The following is a 17,983-nucleotide window of genomic DNA, read 5'->3' on the forward strand; positions in this document are numbered from 1 at the left end:
GACGACAATATGTGGGAGGCATGATACGCCCATCCAACCTACGGTCGCCTAAGAGAAAGGAGCCTACTACAAACTAAATGGGTCTCAGTGAGACAAATAATAGATATACTGTTTAAGCAGCATTATTACCAAAGAGCGCTTCACTTTGTCATTTACTCAGCGGACATTCCACGTAAGAATGTTTAACTGAGATATGCAGAGACGGAACATTCCATAGCTGGATGGAACTTTTAGCATCCGTCCTCCAACCCACCACACAATACTAAATGAAAATACATGCAGGTGTGACAATAATAATAATAATAATAATAATAACAAATACGCATTAACAAGACCTCCCACCTCTACCCCCCACCCCATATATCAATATATATATAGGGCTGATGGAGGATGTCGCTGATGATGAGCCCAATATGGCGTTACGATCCGCCGGATTGGACGACATATCGCCCAGTCTAGCATGTACCCAGCAAAAGTGCACAATGAAATTCTGGGATGTTGTTAGCAAAGGCCATGCTGCCAAATGCAGCATGGCCCCCGCCGTCGCTGTCCGCATCAGCTTATGTGTATGCACTTACCGATGCTAGCTTCCCCGCCAGGTCCCGTCACTGCCAAGGTCGGACTTTGTATACATTGTCTAGTGTGTACCCAGCCTTTAGGTCTGACAACTGGGTTGCACACAATTCCGAATGTGACCTCACTTGTATTGTGAATGGGTTGCAAATGGAATCATAATGCAACTATACATACGTCTTAGTGTGTACTCATCACACCGCTTCACTTTTTCTGTATGTGACAGCGGCCATCATCATTAACCTTGCCACTTACACCCACCCCTTGCTAGATGAAAGAGATATGACTGAAATAGACATCCCCCTTCAGCAAACGCGCGGCTCAGAATATGGTATAGCTCCGGCTACACGCCACTGACACTTCGTCTAGACAGTTCTCTTCCATACGTTCTCTTCTCAACCATTTGATGCTGACACTTAGAAATGGCAATTCAGTGGCAAATGCAGGATTTCTAGAGGGGGGTTTCCAAATGCTTGATTTTAGAGTGAGTGTGGCCAGTCCATGAAGAAGGTAGAATTAGCATTTAACCAGCTTTAATATGCGTCATACAAAGTATATTGTGTCATAATTCCAATATATAGAGGACCAGCAATCACAGTAAGCCAATAAATGCGACAGTAGGGCTATCCTGCCTGAGCTGAATGTATTTATTTTAGATGTAGGCACCATTCCAGAGCATGGGAGCAAGTCCGGGAGTCTGGGAGCAGCAGAATAATCTAGCACTGCCCTGGACATATATGTACATATTGGGCTCTATAGCAGCACATCCCTAACAGTGAATGTTTTCCAGATCTCCTAGTTGGTGCACAGGTTATTTATTACTGACTGATACATGTTAAAAGATCCACAGGTGGTGCTAATTATTTCATTTGTGATACTGTGCAGCACTAGTAAAATTACCTTACTATTTTTATTGTGGACATGGTGTGGGCTGGGGAGGGGGGTTTCCAGGCAGACGGAAACCCCCCCTGCGTTTGCCTATGCAATTTCACAGACAAAGAGCAACACCTGAGATCCGTCTGGCACATAAATGCCCGGAGATAGTAAATGCATGCATGGGCAGTTTCCTGAAAACTTCCAAATTCGGAATGTGTGCATCTCAGAATCAGGCCCTTTGTGCTTCTGCCAGCCTGGCTTCTAAGGTGCATGCAACCAACCACAAAACAGGAGAGACATATATAGGAAGCCTGCCTGCAAGTGAGCATAGTGTATTCTTATAATTTAACTTATAAAACGTATTGGAGTATCAGACTAGTACAAGTGAGGCACAATCTTTGTACCTCATCGCTTTCTGCTGTTGGCGGGGAAGTTACGGTGGCGTTGCCGGTCCCCTTCCCATATTTTGCTATATTGACATCTGGTCATTTTGTGGGGAACTCTGTTTATGTTGTTATCTTTTATTAAGTACCAACATAATTTGCATAGCCTTTCCATCTGGTGTGGACGAGTGCCATTCCCCTACACAAAAGGACTGTGTCACTGCTCTAAACCAGAGGCAGCAACAAGTAACAAAGGCAGTCCTGATGTCGCCTCACATTCACGATTAACCATAAATAACTACAGTATACCAAGCAGTATTTCTGGTGAAAAACTGGAAAGTTTGGGGCTATACTAAAGAGGTAAGATGGTACATGTATATTTTTAGTTTAAAAACCTGTAAATCTGTAGAGGTGCATTGTGTAAAATATCTTAACAGTTGACACACATATATATCTTTGTTTCCTTCATATTTTACACCCACAGAAGATGTTACCCGAGTGATTGTTCCGTCATTCATTAATCGCTGCAGTATGTACCGGAAATCATGCCATGTCCAGGGTGAAGGCAAATCACCATGAACACCTCTCCAAACACTAAGACATCTCCCCAGACCTGATGGTGGGCAAACAACTTGGTGTTCTTCGTACATTAACTCTACATTGTGAAGGTATTAGATGGATAATGGGAAAGATAGGGAATGATGTCGTATTTGGCCGAGTGGTAGGACAATGCCACGACATACCTTCATTTTTACAAATCTTTCATAGTTGTCAAAATATGAATACAACATTCAAGCACATGTTCTGAATCTGATGGGCAGGATCATACCTCTGTGAAACAAGAATATATATTAAAACATGATAAAATTCATAATAGAGAACAAGATCTAATGCGAGCCATACACCTACGGCCCGATTCTACATTCTGCCAACGCTGATTTAATGCACTATTCAAAAACGCCGATCCGTGGAAATCGATGATCAGCAATCCATCTGGGAATTAGAGAATTCAACAAGTTAAAAATCCCCGACTTGCTGATTCCGAAAATTTTTGGGTCGGAATCGGCGAATCAAGATTGTCCGACAAGTTGGATTTCCCCAATCCCTAGACCCTTTCTGTCGGCAGTACGAGAAATTGCCCCAATAATAACTATATGTATGGGCCCCATAAGGGATTATGCAGCTGTATATTTTATTAATATGTAATTTTTACCTTTTTATTTAACTTTTTATAAATCTATAAATGTTCTCTTATTGCATTTCTGATGCTCTGAATGTAACAGCATCTAATAGATAATGTCTGGGATGCACAAGGAGAGCATTCAGCTGCCGTACATGTTTGACTTCAAGGAAAGTGATGTTGTGCTCAGTGAGTGTTTGCACTGTTAGTACATCACGCTCTTAAGTCTATGCTTCCTTGTGCTAAAGTGAATTCATGCCAAAATCTTATATGAATGGTTCTATCAAGACATCTACTATAAAACTGTTACTGAAAGCATCATATTTATTCTGTTTATTCTGTTTATTTAGAACTATTCCATGTTTACTACCATATAACCTCATTAACACATTGTACAACATTAGGACACTTTTATATGGACAAATTAAAAATCTACATTAGTATTATGACCCTAATTAACTGCATGAATATAGAAATATAGGGTTGATTCTGCGTTGGGAGAGCAGTCTCCATCCAGGCCCCCCTCCTCTCTGCTGGCGGCTGGCAGCACACTGAGGGCCTGATTCAGAGCTGGACGCACAGACGATTACTCATGCAGATTGAGTGATTGTTTGCCATATAAGCCACACTGTGTGTACGCAGCGATCGCATTGCGATTACGGACGTACAGGGGAATCCAGCGTAAGGGACAAGTTGTCAGCGTTTGCGGGTGATGGGGTGGTGGTCTTAAAAACTCAGGTGTGTCTGTCCGTTTGAACGCCGTTTCATGGGCATGCATAAATTAGCCACTGGGATTGCATACGCAGCTCTGCGTGTCAGAACAGTTCCCAAGGCTTGCGGCTGGTCAGACCTGTCGCAAGGGCAAGATGGCCACTGATTTGTGTCAATGGTACCGATATTTATGCAGGTATGCGTCGTTAAACGCAGGTAAGATGGCAGCAGTGGGCGTTTTTATGCTCCGGTCATCCTGGCATATATTAGCATATCTTCGCAGCTGCATTGCGTATGAAAACGCAACTGTGATCGCGTTATCGTCCATCTCTGAATCAGGCCCTGAGTGCAGCAGTAGACTCTGAGCACTAGTAGATTCTAGCGCTGTGCCAGAGTCTACTGTACAAAATGCCGGGTAATTTGCCGTGGCGCCATTTTGCCAGTGATTTGTACAGCGCTGCTACCGCCCACGCAGAACTCAGGAGAGGTATTGAAGAAATGGGTGTGCAGTGGGGGCACACCTTGCACCCATTATAGATACACCACTGCATGTGCGAGGTACAATACCTAGGACACCGAGTGGGTGGGGGACCCTAAAGCCAGAGCCAGGTAGAGGCCATTTCTACCTGGCCCACTCCAAAAGCCAAGAAGCAAGTGATGTCGTTCTTAAGCACAGCCGGGTACTATAGGAAATTTGTACCTCACTTTAGTACTCTTGCTAAGCCTCTGACTTATCTGACCAAGAAGAAACTGCCTCAAGTAGTGAACTGGATCCCATTTGTCAGGAACCCATAGCCAGTATCCCTGACTTGGGGGTGCACCTCTGCTATAGACAGAGCGCCGTCAACAAATATCTTACTTACCAAACTACCACCACCGATGGAAACGATTCAAAGAGGTCACCGGTTTTCTATTTACCCAATAATTGCACAGGCTCGGCAACAAGATTCCCACGCAGTTAATCTGTTGCCTCCTGCTTCTAGCAATTAGCACAGTTATTGCCTAACCTCTCCCCAATAGCGCAGACTCGGCGTCAAAGACGACAACACAATTCGCTGAGACCGCCTCTGCTTCTTGTAATTAACAATAGATGTAGCATCAGCCTAGCGGACTAGTAATCTCTTCAAAGACTAGGTTTCAGAGCATATATGAAATAAACTAATAAAGAATACTTTATTTACAAAAAGGAGTACAATGCTTAAAAGGAATGTTACAAAGAAAATAATGGTTACAAAGGTACATACATGTATAGCAATATAAAACAGGAATACTTACAAATTAACGCTCAGCTAATTTGTCTGGAAGGAACAGTAGGAAATGCAAGAACTGCAGGTTAAACTCCAATTTGACATTGATCCCTCAGTTTGAACCCAGAACCCAGGACTTCAATCCTTTTTATCAGAAGAGCATCACACCGAAGATGATGTCATCCCGGTCATCTCTGATTGGTGGATTAGATAATTGGGGGACAGGAACCTCCCAGCTATCTTCTAAATCCCTTTAAATTTAAAACAGAATAATCCCAATAATTAATTTCCCCTGCGGACGGATTACCTAAAATATGGGGTGTTCATCTTACTGGTCCTTATTTTATCTATTATATGAGTGTAGATATGGTGTGTTTGTGATGGTGCATTCTTGAGATATCTCATATCTTTAAAACTGTATGTCTCAGTGATTTGTGAATCGCACCCAACCTGGATGTTGATTGTGAGATGCACCCACTCACAGGAGCATGGCATAGCACCCAGCAGCTGGGACTAAAGTAGTCACGACTGTATTAGGATGGCGGGGCAGTCCCATAATAGCTGCATTTGTAGCAGGATGTATTTAGATGCTAAACTGTAACACACAAAAATTAAAGTGCTACAACTTTATTTTGTACATCTCTCAAGTAAATAACACATAAACAATCTATTTTCTGTCCTAGAGATAGATGAATGAAGGACTTAATTTTGGCATAACATCAGGTCATCTTATACACACACATTCCGCAGCACATATCCTAACCCACTGCTCCATGCTCCTTCCTCACTATCTACCCCATCTGTGTCGCCCCTGTCTGTCTGCCTCTCCCCTTTAGAATGTAAGCTCTCACGAGCAGGGCCCTCGTCCCTCACGTGCTTCTCCTATCCCTACTTATAGTATCATTTACTCCTAGTTCCCCAATTGACACCTAGCATTTGGTTGCTGAGGCCCTGCTGCGTGTGTTATGCAGCTAAGCTTTGTGTATAAACCATGTCCTTGTCCTGCATTGTTTTGTATTACTATTAGCGGTTTTTCTTGTGTGCTCATTTATGTACTGTGTAAGGCGCTGCAGAACCTTAGTGGCGCCATATAAATAAAGGATAATAATAATAATAATAATAATGTTGCACTGCAAGGGGTGTAAATAAATTTTTTTTTTGGGATGCAGGATTAATAATACTCTCCCGGAAGTTGCGGGACGCTCCCAATTTTTCAAGCAGTCCCCCTTACCCCTGGAAGCGTAGGCGGATCTCCCACATCTCATACACTTTCCTCGTGAAGTGGGCAGGATGGGGAGATCATACAGGAACATGATAGGTCCGTACAGAGAGGCTGGGGTAAAATAACACAAATCACATCATATAGCCCCGACTCCTTGTGGACCCGCGAATCACTGCGTTTTTCCACAACGGGAACGGGCATAATGACGTTTGGCATTCTGTTGATTTATTTCAGCTCTTCATTTTTCTCCAAAATACAGATTATACTGCATTTAGGTCTTAAATAATGAAAGTAAAAAGTAAAAGACTTTGAGACTGTATTTATTATTATTACTAGTACATGTCATACTTTCTCTGTGTACCTGCTCATTCCCTAATGAAGGGTGTCTGGAGAATGCAAAAGGTCTCCCACTGAAAGTTAGGGCTAGAGCCTGATTTCCACCACTACCAAGGATGTGCCACGGACACTGGAATAAAAGGCATAGAAGCTAAATATCTTTACCCTGCTATCTACTTTAAATATCTTGTTCTGCAAAATGAATCTTTGTTTGCTATAAGGGTACACATATCATGTCACATGATGTCTGCAGGTGTGACACGGGACACAAGCAGAAACAATTATCTACTTTTCTCTTTTACATTTCTGGTCAATGGGTTTGCTTATAAGATCCTATACCTGTATTTCAGTACACTTGGTAAGACCATTAGATGGGTTAACTTATTCCTATCATTTCCATTCGTTTTTAATATTTTTAATTAGTGCTTTAGATTATTATTACTATTACAAGAAGGAAAAAGAAAAGAAAGAAGTTTTTCCATAATACATCAGCAAGTTGGTATCACAACGTTGGAAGAAACACGTTACACATTTACAATGCTCTTATTGTACCATCTCACAAATAGTTACTTAGGAGTTCCCTCTAGTGGTTAATTTGTAAACTACATGCTAGAGGCACTTTTCCTTTAGCTGTTTCTGTGACTTTCTATGTATGTAATTATGTATGGAGATGCCCTACTATGCTAAAGTTGCAGATACAGTGTCTATCTATCTATCTATCTATCTATCTATCTATCTATCTATCTATCTATCTATCTATCTATCTATCTATCTATCTATCTATCTATCTATATTTTGGACCCACCATTCGCTGGGTCCTTAGCTATTGTACAGTTAGTTTTCTCTTTCTATGTCTATGCCTTTGAATAAATGTTAACCAAATGAAATCCATCCACTATTTATCTGATCTACCAGGAGTGAATGGTCGGTGTCGGTCTATATGAATAAATCTCTTCACATGTCCAGCCACAAAATTAACTTAAAGCTGCTAATTTCTTCACCTCTCCTCTCTCTCCTGGGAGCCCTCCTCTCTGCCTGCCACCTTCTCCCCCCCCCCTCTCTCTCCTGGGACCCCTCCTATCTACCCTGACACCTTATCCTCAATCCTTTCTGCCCTCCTTCTGTCCCTAGCAGTCACTGAAAGCTGTTAGGCATTTATATAGATAGATGATTGCATCAGTGCTAAGACACATTTTTCTGAACCAGGTAACAGTAGGGTGACTTGGTCAAATAGACAACTATTGGCAACACATATAGGACAGGATTAATTAATAAGCATTTGTTTAAAGTGGACATCTTCCGATTGTGCATGCAGCACTTACACGAGCCTATTCATCATGACATAATTATCAATAGTGATAATCACTAGTTTAAACAATGTGTTTTGGAGGCATTCATCATGCCCCCCTAATAAAAGTATCACTTTCAAAAAGTTGCTCTTTTTGCGGAGTCAGCTTTCGGAAAAGTGATACTTTACCCCTATGCAGCTGAGGTATCCATAAGGATTCCCTTACTGCTGCATGGTTCTCCCTCACTATCTATTTCCCCAGCTGTGTCTCACCTCCGTTGCCCGCCCCCTCCCCGCATGCGGGTGTCCGTTGCCCCCCCCACGTGGGTTACCGTTGCCCCCCCGCGGGTGTATCGCTGCACCCCCCGCTTGGGTGTACCATTGCCGGTCTCCTCCCCGCGCGAGTGTCTGTGCCGCCCCCCCCGCAGTGCTCGGCAGTGAAGACACAGCAGGTAGGGATCTGAATAGATCTCTGTACTATGGCTGGCAGGTATTTCTTCACAGGCTGTCCGTCGTGTAAACAGCAGCCTGTGAAGATTATCAGGGGCTGAATGGCATTTCGGAGTGGCGGTCAGTAACACCATCAAGTTCCGAAAATATGCTTTTCGGAACTTGATGAATGTCTCTGACACTTATTTTTTTACAGAAGTGAAAATGTTAATTTTCACATATTTTTGTGAAAAATAAGTGATGATGAACAGCCCTCATAGTGTGTTTGAAGAGTAAGTGAATGGCCTAAAACTGTCTAAAGAGACATCCTTGTGTGCTGGTCACTCCAATATCCAGATGCATGGCGTACCCACACTGGCATCTCCTTGCTGTGGATTTCAGCCCTTCTACTGAAAATGTGGCCACACCTACCACATGATGCTACTTTCAGAGTATTTTCTAGTGTCAGATTACATTTCCAATTTGCCCAGATCTACAGTGTCAAGTTTTTCCAAAATCTAGGACTGACCTAAAGCTGGGTAGACTATGTGCAAACGATGCAAGGCTGTCAACAATTTCCCTTGACCTCCCAGATAAGCGATATAGTGCATACACACTGCAATCTTACAAATGACGGAACAATATATTGTGCATCGTTCTGCTGTGTGATCTTCTATATATTGTTTGCTTTCTAAACATCTGATTACCATCTTAAAGATCTCAACCAAATTATAATAACGGATGGGCCTTTCTAGAGGAGATAAAAAGTGGCGGCCATTTTAGCTCTTTGCAGTACTTCTCTGTGACCAGTGAGGCTTGCTGTATACCTGTTGTACATTGCTTTACTGCTCTGTTTCGCTAACCTTAAAGTGCTTCTATACTTCGCTGTGATGGATATCGCTATCAACTGAGGACATCATATACTGTGGGTATGGTGTTAGCTGTTAGGGAGAGAGCTGACAATAGGAAAAGACTGAGGTCCTGCTGGGCTAAGGAGTGGCGGGAACAACATATATCATAGACCACAAAATGTCGCTGTGCATGATGAAACTTGTTGACAAATGTGCATCGTATAAGCACATCAACATGCAACAAGTTTTTACTTTGTCTTTTTATGTTTTTAATCTATAAAGTGCAAAATAGAACAAAGTGCTAAAATACAATATAAAATATATTACAGGCCACGTGAAATTTGGACTGCTTTTATACACTGTCTAATTTTTGGGGATCAATTGTCAACAAGTTTCATCATGCACAGCGACCTCTGTGGTCTATGGTATACAGTATGTTGCTCCAATCAAGCTCTTTAACTGACACCTGTTTCCTAACTGATTGGGCGGGAACAACATCTATCATAGGCCACAAAATGTCATTGTGAATAACGAAAAATGTCAACAAATGGGTCCCTTTTTTAACAATAATTAAGCTTAAAAACTATAAATTGTAAAAATGGCCCTCATCAGGAGAGGGTTCAGGGTATTGTAACACACCTGTGTAAATGCCACTAAAAATGGCAGACTGATAGGTAGCTGGGGGATTAACCAGTGATGGGGTGGGAGTGCTGGTTATGGGTTGTTATGGTGGCTCTGTAATTTGGGTGTTGGTGTCAGGCGCCTGCCTATACTGCGTACCATGAGCTCTTACACCAGCCGCTCAAATTCCACACTCTGGTCAGGTGACATATTCCGCATCCTGCAAGCGATATTAGAGGCAAAAATGTCCCACTTGTCAAGTGATTTCTGCAACACTTGTTGTGCAGCAGCCAGAAAGTCCTGAGTCCTCTGTAGGGTGAGACTCCAGAGTTCTTGGGTTTTGCACAGCATCTTTTTTGGGATGACTCCTTGGCTTGGGTATCAGGGGCTGGTCAGCACTTGGTCCTTCAGAATCGGCTATGGTGCTGGCTGTATCTGAGGCCAATTCGACCGAAAGGCCAGGTGTTGCAGACTGTAAAAATATTAAATATATGTTAAGTGCATGTATTTACAATTTTTTTTTCTAGTTACCTACAACCGTGGAGGAATGAAAGTATTGCTGAGGAATTTGAAACACGCTGGAACTTCCCTAACAGCGGCGGAGCCATTGGTGGGAAACGTGAGAATAACCCCACCTGCCAACAGCGGATCCTATTATAATTACAATGGAACTTCAGCATTGTTATGATGGCCGTGGTCAATGCAGACTATGAAATCCTATTTGTGGATGTTGGCAAGAATGGTTATAATTCAGGTGGTGGGTCCTTCAAACAGACGGCTTTCTACGAGAAGCTCATCTTCAAAACCCTTAACTTGCTGTCTGTTTAGGAAACAAATTAATATTCCATAAGGCCTATGGCCACAATTTATTCATACATTGCACGGATCCGGCTAAATGCATATACAAAAATAAAAATTATTTAAAAAAAAATATATATAAAAAAACAGTTTAATATATATCATTAACTGGTCTTGGTGGCAAATGTTAGCAGCAAAGCATAGCATGTTAATATTCAATCACAGCCAATGTTAGTACAGATGAAGAGATTAGTGGCAAAACAGATAAAAAGTTCAGTCACTGCAGAAACTGATAAATCTCAAATAAGGTGCATTACCATCCGCCACTTCCTTTTACAGTTCAATAGAACCTGTGTGATAATGGTTCTTACCTCTACCCTCAATAGGGGTGGATGCTTAGGTACCTTGGCTGTGCAATATATTGCAGTTGCTGTGCACTTTGTGATACGCAGTCCCACTGTGTGCACCGTGTGGTCCGGAGATGCTTGGGTCTTAAAGCAGAGGGACCTCTACTCCTAATCCACGGCACTGCTAGGTGCTCACGATGCTGCAGTCAGCAAGAGGATGCTGGTAACCACGCGGTGCATTACTTCCTAACAATCCCGTTTTGCATTTCAAGGGTCAACTGATGCGTTTCTCTGCCCTATGACGAGGCGGTTTCATCAGAGGATGATCACAGTGATTGAATATTAACATCTCGTATATTGTATTATTGATCATTCTTTTATCGTATCCACATTTTATGAATCTACTCCCCATCTCTTTGGCCTGTTCTAGAAAGACCGTATTATTAGAACAATTATGTATTAACCTTTTTACTTTGCCAGAGGGGATAGAACTAAGCCAGTTTTCGTTATGGCAACATGTGGCATTGATGTAAGTGCCAGAATCTGTGGGTTTCGAATAATTTCTTAAATTAATGTTATTATTTTCTATATATACAGTAATGTCTAGAAAATGTATTCAATGCTCTTGTATCTCAAATGACAACACAATGTTTCTATAATTTTCATTTAGCCATTTACAGAAGGAATCCAGAGTTTCTCCACCCCCTTTCCATACAAAGAATATATTGTCAATCATAGGACACAAAGTTTGCTCCGAATGGTTTTGGTTCCAGATGCAATTTTGTTCCCACCAACCCATGAAAAGGTTTGCATAACTCGGAGCGAGCTTGGTGCCCATCACAGTACCTGTCTATTGGAGAAAAAAAATCATCTTTAAAGATTACAAAATTGTTATGTAGAATGAAAGAAATCCCTTCTATTAAGAAGTCCTGCATGTTAATTGGAATATCAGATAATCTCAAAAATTGTCTTGTCGCCTCTATACCCCTTTCGTGTTCGATGATGGTATAGAGGGAACTGACATCCGCTGTAACAAGTAGAAAGTCCTCTTTCCCTCTAATTGATTCCACAAATGCTAGAAAATCACCTGCATCCTTTAAGTTAGATTTATTCATAATAATAATAATAATTCATCTTCACCAAAGGTTGTAGATGGAGGTCGATGAACTCAGATAAGTTTGCAGTAATCATGCTCATGAGATATCAGCCACATTAAGCAAATTATTCCTCTTACGACTGGTAGAAAACAGTGGCAAGTCTAAATAACACATGTTAGGTTTTTAACTGGTGAAAATATGCAGAGAAGTGGTCTACACCAGAGGATACTACTACAACACCACAGGTGCTCTTCACATCTTATGGAGATAACAGTTGGTGTTTGCATTTGATGCACCCTCTTGCTTTTCTGTTGCTCTTTTCCATGGTACTTTGCAAAGAATACCCACAATTCTTGCAGCAGCTGTACGTATCATTTGAGTAGCCTGACAATTTGTCTGTGAAGACTGAGGGCCCGATTCAGAGATGGACGTTAATGCGATTGCAGCTGCGATTTTGTATGGAACGAAGCAGCGAAAATATGCTAATGGTTGCAACGATCACCTGAGTGTAGCATGCTCCTTCAGTCACCTCAACTGCACTCCCCACTCCGCTTATATCAACAGTGTAATGTGAAAGTCTACAATCAGAAGAAAATACCCCTTAATGTGACAAAAAGAGAAAAATGGCACTTAGTGATCACATGAATTCGAACCTCCCTACTAAAGAGCATGTGGGTCACTTAGTGATGTTATGAATGTGACATCTCTCTATATAAAAAGGATCTAATCTTATTAATAGCTATACCAAGAAGATATTAGATCTGTCCCCTATAGTGAGAATGAAAAAAAAAAAAGAGTCACTAAGCTTATACATGTATACATATATATGCACACACATACATTATATATGTAAAAGCTCAGAGAGGCGGCACTCCAGGGACTGGCACAATATATAAAAAATATGTGGTGACAAGTATTTTTTCTACACTGTGCCAGTCCCTGGAGTCCCACCTCTCTCTGCATACATATTTACCGTTTGGTTTTGGAAGGCATCGGGGCATCATATACTGAATTGACCAAATTACATAACTGTTGGTGGCAGAAGAATGAGGTGACAGGAAAAAGGATTTCCTGTGAACACTGTCAGTCTCCTGTGGGCCTGTTTTCAATGGGAGCCTAGAGCTGCAGCTCCACCCGCCCCATTGTTAATTTGGCCCTGCAGGAGCAGATAACTCCATGTGTAAGGTGTCTGACTGCCATGTGAGAGGAGAGACCCAGGTATGACAGTATGTTGAAATCCGTGAGTTAAATAAAGGAGGATATGACTGGAGGGGAGGTGGCCAGATGAAGGGGGAGTCCGACAGGGAGGAGATAGGGGCTGCCAGGTGATGTCGGAGATCAAAGAATAGGGAGCTACATGTGAGAATGATTGTAAGCAGAAAATTGACAGGTGCAGCTGAACAGCGCCCCCTGCTCTGCGGTGCCCTGTGCTGTGGCACGTCACACCATCCTAGTTACAGCCCTGCTAACTACTGAAGATATTTTTGTTTATGGTGGTATAGTGCTCTATTTTATACCATAAAAAACATTTTCTGTGATGTATGCTGTCATCTTCTGCTTGATGTTAACTAATAGAGTGACAGTTGGAAGTTATTGTTCATACAGCAACATAGTCTTCAATACAACTTAATAACTTTTTAAGAATTTATTCTGATTTAGATCATGGTAATGGGTACAAAAAATATCCACAAATCACATAGGTAATCACAGGGTGATACAGCTAAATAATGTAACCTTTTTGAGGTGTATATAATATAATTAGGTGTGGCATGCTTCTGATGAGGGGGTCATGCCATGGTAATGAGAACTGAGAAAGAAGGACAATATTAGAGGGAGAGTGGAATTAGATGGGATAGAAAAGGAATTGTTGTGGGAGAAGTAATAGTCAGCCAGTAAGATGAGGATCATCAACTGTATTAGGAGTAGAGGAAGCATCATGGTGAGGGGAAAAAAATGCATTTAGGTTTTTATGGGTTATAATAGTATTATACTTAATTTGCTATTGGAATGCACGGTAAGGGATCAGAGTGATAAAATATTATGTAATTTGACATTTTGGATGGGATGAGTCATCTACTGTATATGTAAAAATTAGGCTTTGAGTCAAGCACATGACAAGGTAATAAGGAGTATGAAATGGAGCCACGCAGACTCATTATTCAGGAGTGGATTTAGGGTTAGAACACCCCTAGGCACTACTGTATTGGCAACCTCCCACGCTCACTGCCCAATTTATTAATGTCATTGTTTGGTTATAAGCCATCATTTGACTATTGGCAGTTTAATAGAATAATAAAACAAGTTGTGAGCTAAGACATTTAGTAAAAACAAACATCCAAGTGCCGCCCCAGCCAGCAGGTGGCTCCCCTAGGCACATGCCTCATGTGCATAATCGGAAATTCACCATTATCATTATTGTTTCTGTAAGTTGAAGGGTGGCTTTTCATAAAGGAGTTAATTTCAGCTAGCTCTATCAGATGTGGAACAGAGTGACCTCCTACCTGCAGGACCTCCAGCCTCCAACATAGGGAGAAAGGATTTGTGCATGTTGTATTTAAACAGGTTGGGACCAGATTCTACAATAGAGTACACAAATTGTTCCATGGCCCTGATTCATTGCCGGATGCTCTGACAGAGCGCTCGCTCTGAATTAGGGCTGTCCCTCTGAATTTTAGAGTGGCCCCCTGGCCGCTCAGCGCTCGCGAGCGGGTCTGAATCAGGCCCTATATTTCTTTAAAATTCTGTTAGTTTAATTATGCTTGTGGGCATGCTGATACGAAGGTGCATTGTTTTAGTATTTGTAAAACATCATGTGCTTTATTACAGCATAGTAAATTAATTGTGTATCAAGCTCCTAAGGTGGCCATACACTAATAATTGTGGAAACCAGCCAACCAAATGACTAGTTTGACCCATATGTTTAATGGATCAACCGCAATCATTGTCATATTTTCAAAATTGTCACAGCATAATGCGAATTTCTATTTCGATATGATCAGATTAACTGGACTTGGAAGCTTCTCAAACAAACCTCCTATTTTTTTATATTCTAAACTCGAAAAAATGCTCCATGTCAGGTACAGATGGGAAAAGTAATGCTGAGTACACACTTAATGATGTGTACCCAGTCGATGTCATGTGCGGTGGGTCCTGGCGGGGCTGCCAGCACCGGCAAGTGCGTACCCACTTGCTGATGCCGGCAGCGACGGAGCAACAGCATGGTCCCCACTGATGATATTGCCCGCATGCAGGTCCGATGGGCGATGTCGCTGACGATTCGCGCCTCATCATCGACTTAGCGAGTCCACACTGGCCGAAGTGCTCAATATGTTGTCCGATCTACTGGAATGGACGACACATTGTCTAGTGTGTACCCTGCTTAAGAGTTTACGCTTACGTTTCTAGACCAGACTCCGAAAAGCAGCTGTCCCCGCAATTATTAGCGCAGCTACAGAAGAAGCTACGTTACTTACCCTTCCCCGCGGCCGGCTTCTGCACATGCGTGACCTGAGTCGTCACGCATGTACAAAGCCGCCGGGGGGTCAGTGAGGAGGCAGTGAAGGAATCCTCTTTGCATCCTTTGAACTCCTTCCTATAGGAAGGAGCAAGGCTATGAGAACAAGCACCATCTGAAGATGGTGCTTGTTCTCGCAGGCAAACTCCAAAAACTTAACATTTTCGGAATTTGATGAATATCAGTTGGTCTAGTTGGGACCCCTGATGATGAATGATGAATGGCCCGGTATGCTAAATATGCCCGGTAACGGGTCATTTACCATATGACGATTAGGCCCCTAAGTGTTTTTAAAGAGAGAGAAAAAAAAACATTTTGGTTGTCTATTTCACAGGTTCTCAAACTTGGTCCTCAGGACCCCAAACAGTGCATGCTTTCCAGATCTCCACACATAATCACAAGTGAAATCATTAGTTCTAACTGTGGATCTTTTAAAATGTGTCAGTGAGGAACGAGTACACCTGTGCACCTGCTGGGTGACCTGGAAAATGTAAACTGTTTGGGGTCCTGAGGACAGAGGGCCTGATTCAGACCCGCTCGCTAGCGCTCAGCTCTCGCAGGCGGGTCGTTGGTGCCCAAGTCGTGCGCATGCACGAGACCCGATTAACGACAGCCAAGCCGTCGTTATGGGTCTCGCACCAAAGGGGGCGTGCTGTCGATGGTGAGTGACAGCACGCCCCCTTTGGTGGGCGTGGCTGCCCAGACGGAGGTGTTCCCATGGGAACGCCTACCGTCTGGGGCCGGCCCCACTGACATCACTAGTGATGTCAGTGGGAGCCAAAAGCACTCCTGGGCTTGCGGCACCGAGACCCTACCGCAGGGTCTCGACGCAAGCCCGATGGTCGTGATGGTCTTGACCATCGCAACAATCATTTTGGCCGCTCGCTATAGCTGTGGGTGATCACCCACAGCTATGCGAGCGGCCAGGAGACCGCTCCAAAATGAAGGAGGGACGGCCGTTTCAGAGCGAGCGCTCTGAATCAGGGCCAGAGTTTGAGAAGCACTGATCTATTTCAATGATCCACAGTTTTGTTCTTTTCATCTATGTTCAACATGCAATAATGAAAGAAAACTAATATTCTTGGGAATGTGATAAACTGTCTAAAATAAATTATTATAAGGATACTGTTCCCGCCTATTATACTACTGACCACACAACACTCGGCTTGGATAGAAGTCGTAAGTTATTATTATAACGTGTAAGTAAATCTTTGGATCATTTTCTTATGTTTTTTTTTTTTTATGATTTCACCTTACTATTCTCATTGCTCCCATCAATAATTTGAACTTTGACGTCTACATAAAAGCTTGAACAAAATCCATCAACTGCAAGAACCGCACCAGCCTGTATGGCCTTATTACACTGTCTTATTGCAATCCTCTGTTGCCCATTTCAATCATGGCCGCCCACTTTCCCACGCCTCATTGCCAGCTTCATGAACTACACAATCAGGGCGGGTACCACATGTCACCTGACTGGCATTGGCTCCTCCCGCTGGGAATCAGCGTATAGTCCCGGCTTTAGGGCCTCGTAAAGTGTACGGTGTGCGGTTGGAGTCAAACTCTTTCAGCCACTGAGCGGAGAGACGAACCCTTCCGTAGGGTGGTTATCTCAGCGCAGCATGAACCGTGAGATCAGCAGCTCATTGTCCCAAACAGCCGCCGCCGGTCTATTAGTACGGTTGTCTGTATTATAGCATTGCAACAAGGTACATACACAGCGGGACTGGTCGGGATTGCTGGTTTCCCCATTCCCCTACCTGTCACTAGCTACCTCCTTTCTAAACACTCCACTTATTCCATATATATATCATCAGTATACACATTTGGGAACCATTCCCACTGCCTGGATGATCCGCATTGGGCTTTATTATCATGTCTATTTCCACTTTACATATGTACACAGTGGACAGACTGGCCACAGGCAGATAGATCAATGATAAATCTAACTTTTCATTAAAGGCAGTAGTGGCACAGCATAGCTTCTTCCCCTGTATTGGAAACCATACAGTAAATAACAGGAACAAGAGATAGATGTTATATACACCATTAAGTATCAGCATAGCTGTAATCCAACATTCTATAATGCAGCTTTTTAGTACCGGACTGGGGGACACTATTCATGACATCCATGTGGCTGTAATAATAAGGCTGAATCCCTTGTATGGAATTGGGAATATGGAACTGAATGGTTTTATGCAGAATGTGTTATGTGGAGGAAACAATTATTGATGGGAGTCATAAAATTATTTTGGGACAATACATTTTGGTGTATGTAACATGACAGTAGTGGGAAGCTTTTACTTAATTTCACAGATAATCTATGCAGACTGACTCATGCCTTACACATTCTGTAAATACATTATTGTATTATATTTGGGCAATATTACAAAAAAAAATACATTTTACATTTCTCCTTTGATCTCAAGTGTTTTTGTTCTAGAAATTCAGCAGTGATTATACCAACACCTGGTCAGAGCTAACTAGATGACAAGACTGTACAGCCATTG

At 42.4% G+C, this 17,983-nt stretch overlaps 1 protein-coding gene across 2 annotated transcripts in view; it reads left to right on the plus strand.

Moving 5' to 3' along the window:
* The first annotated feature begins 17,012 nt into the window (after window positions 1-17,012).
* YTHDC2 (YTH N6-methyladenosine RNA binding protein C2) overlaps window positions 17,013-17,983 on the plus strand; it is a 136,725-nt gene continuing 135,754 nt past the window's right edge. For both annotated transcript variants that reach the window (XM_088477690.1, XM_088477691.1), the window contains exon 1: window positions 17,013-17,182. The gene's annotated coding sequence lies outside the window, so the exon portion shown is untranslated. The remainder of the gene's footprint in view (window positions 17,183-17,983) is intronic.

The sequence above is a fragment of the Taudactylus pleione genome, unplaced genomic scaffold (genome assembly GCF_031769625.1).
Source record: "Taudactylus pleione unplaced genomic scaffold, aTauple2 ptg000202l, whole genome shotgun sequence".
Classification (NCBI taxonomy): Eukaryota; Metazoa; Chordata; class Amphibia; order Anura; family Myobatrachidae; genus Taudactylus; species Taudactylus pleione.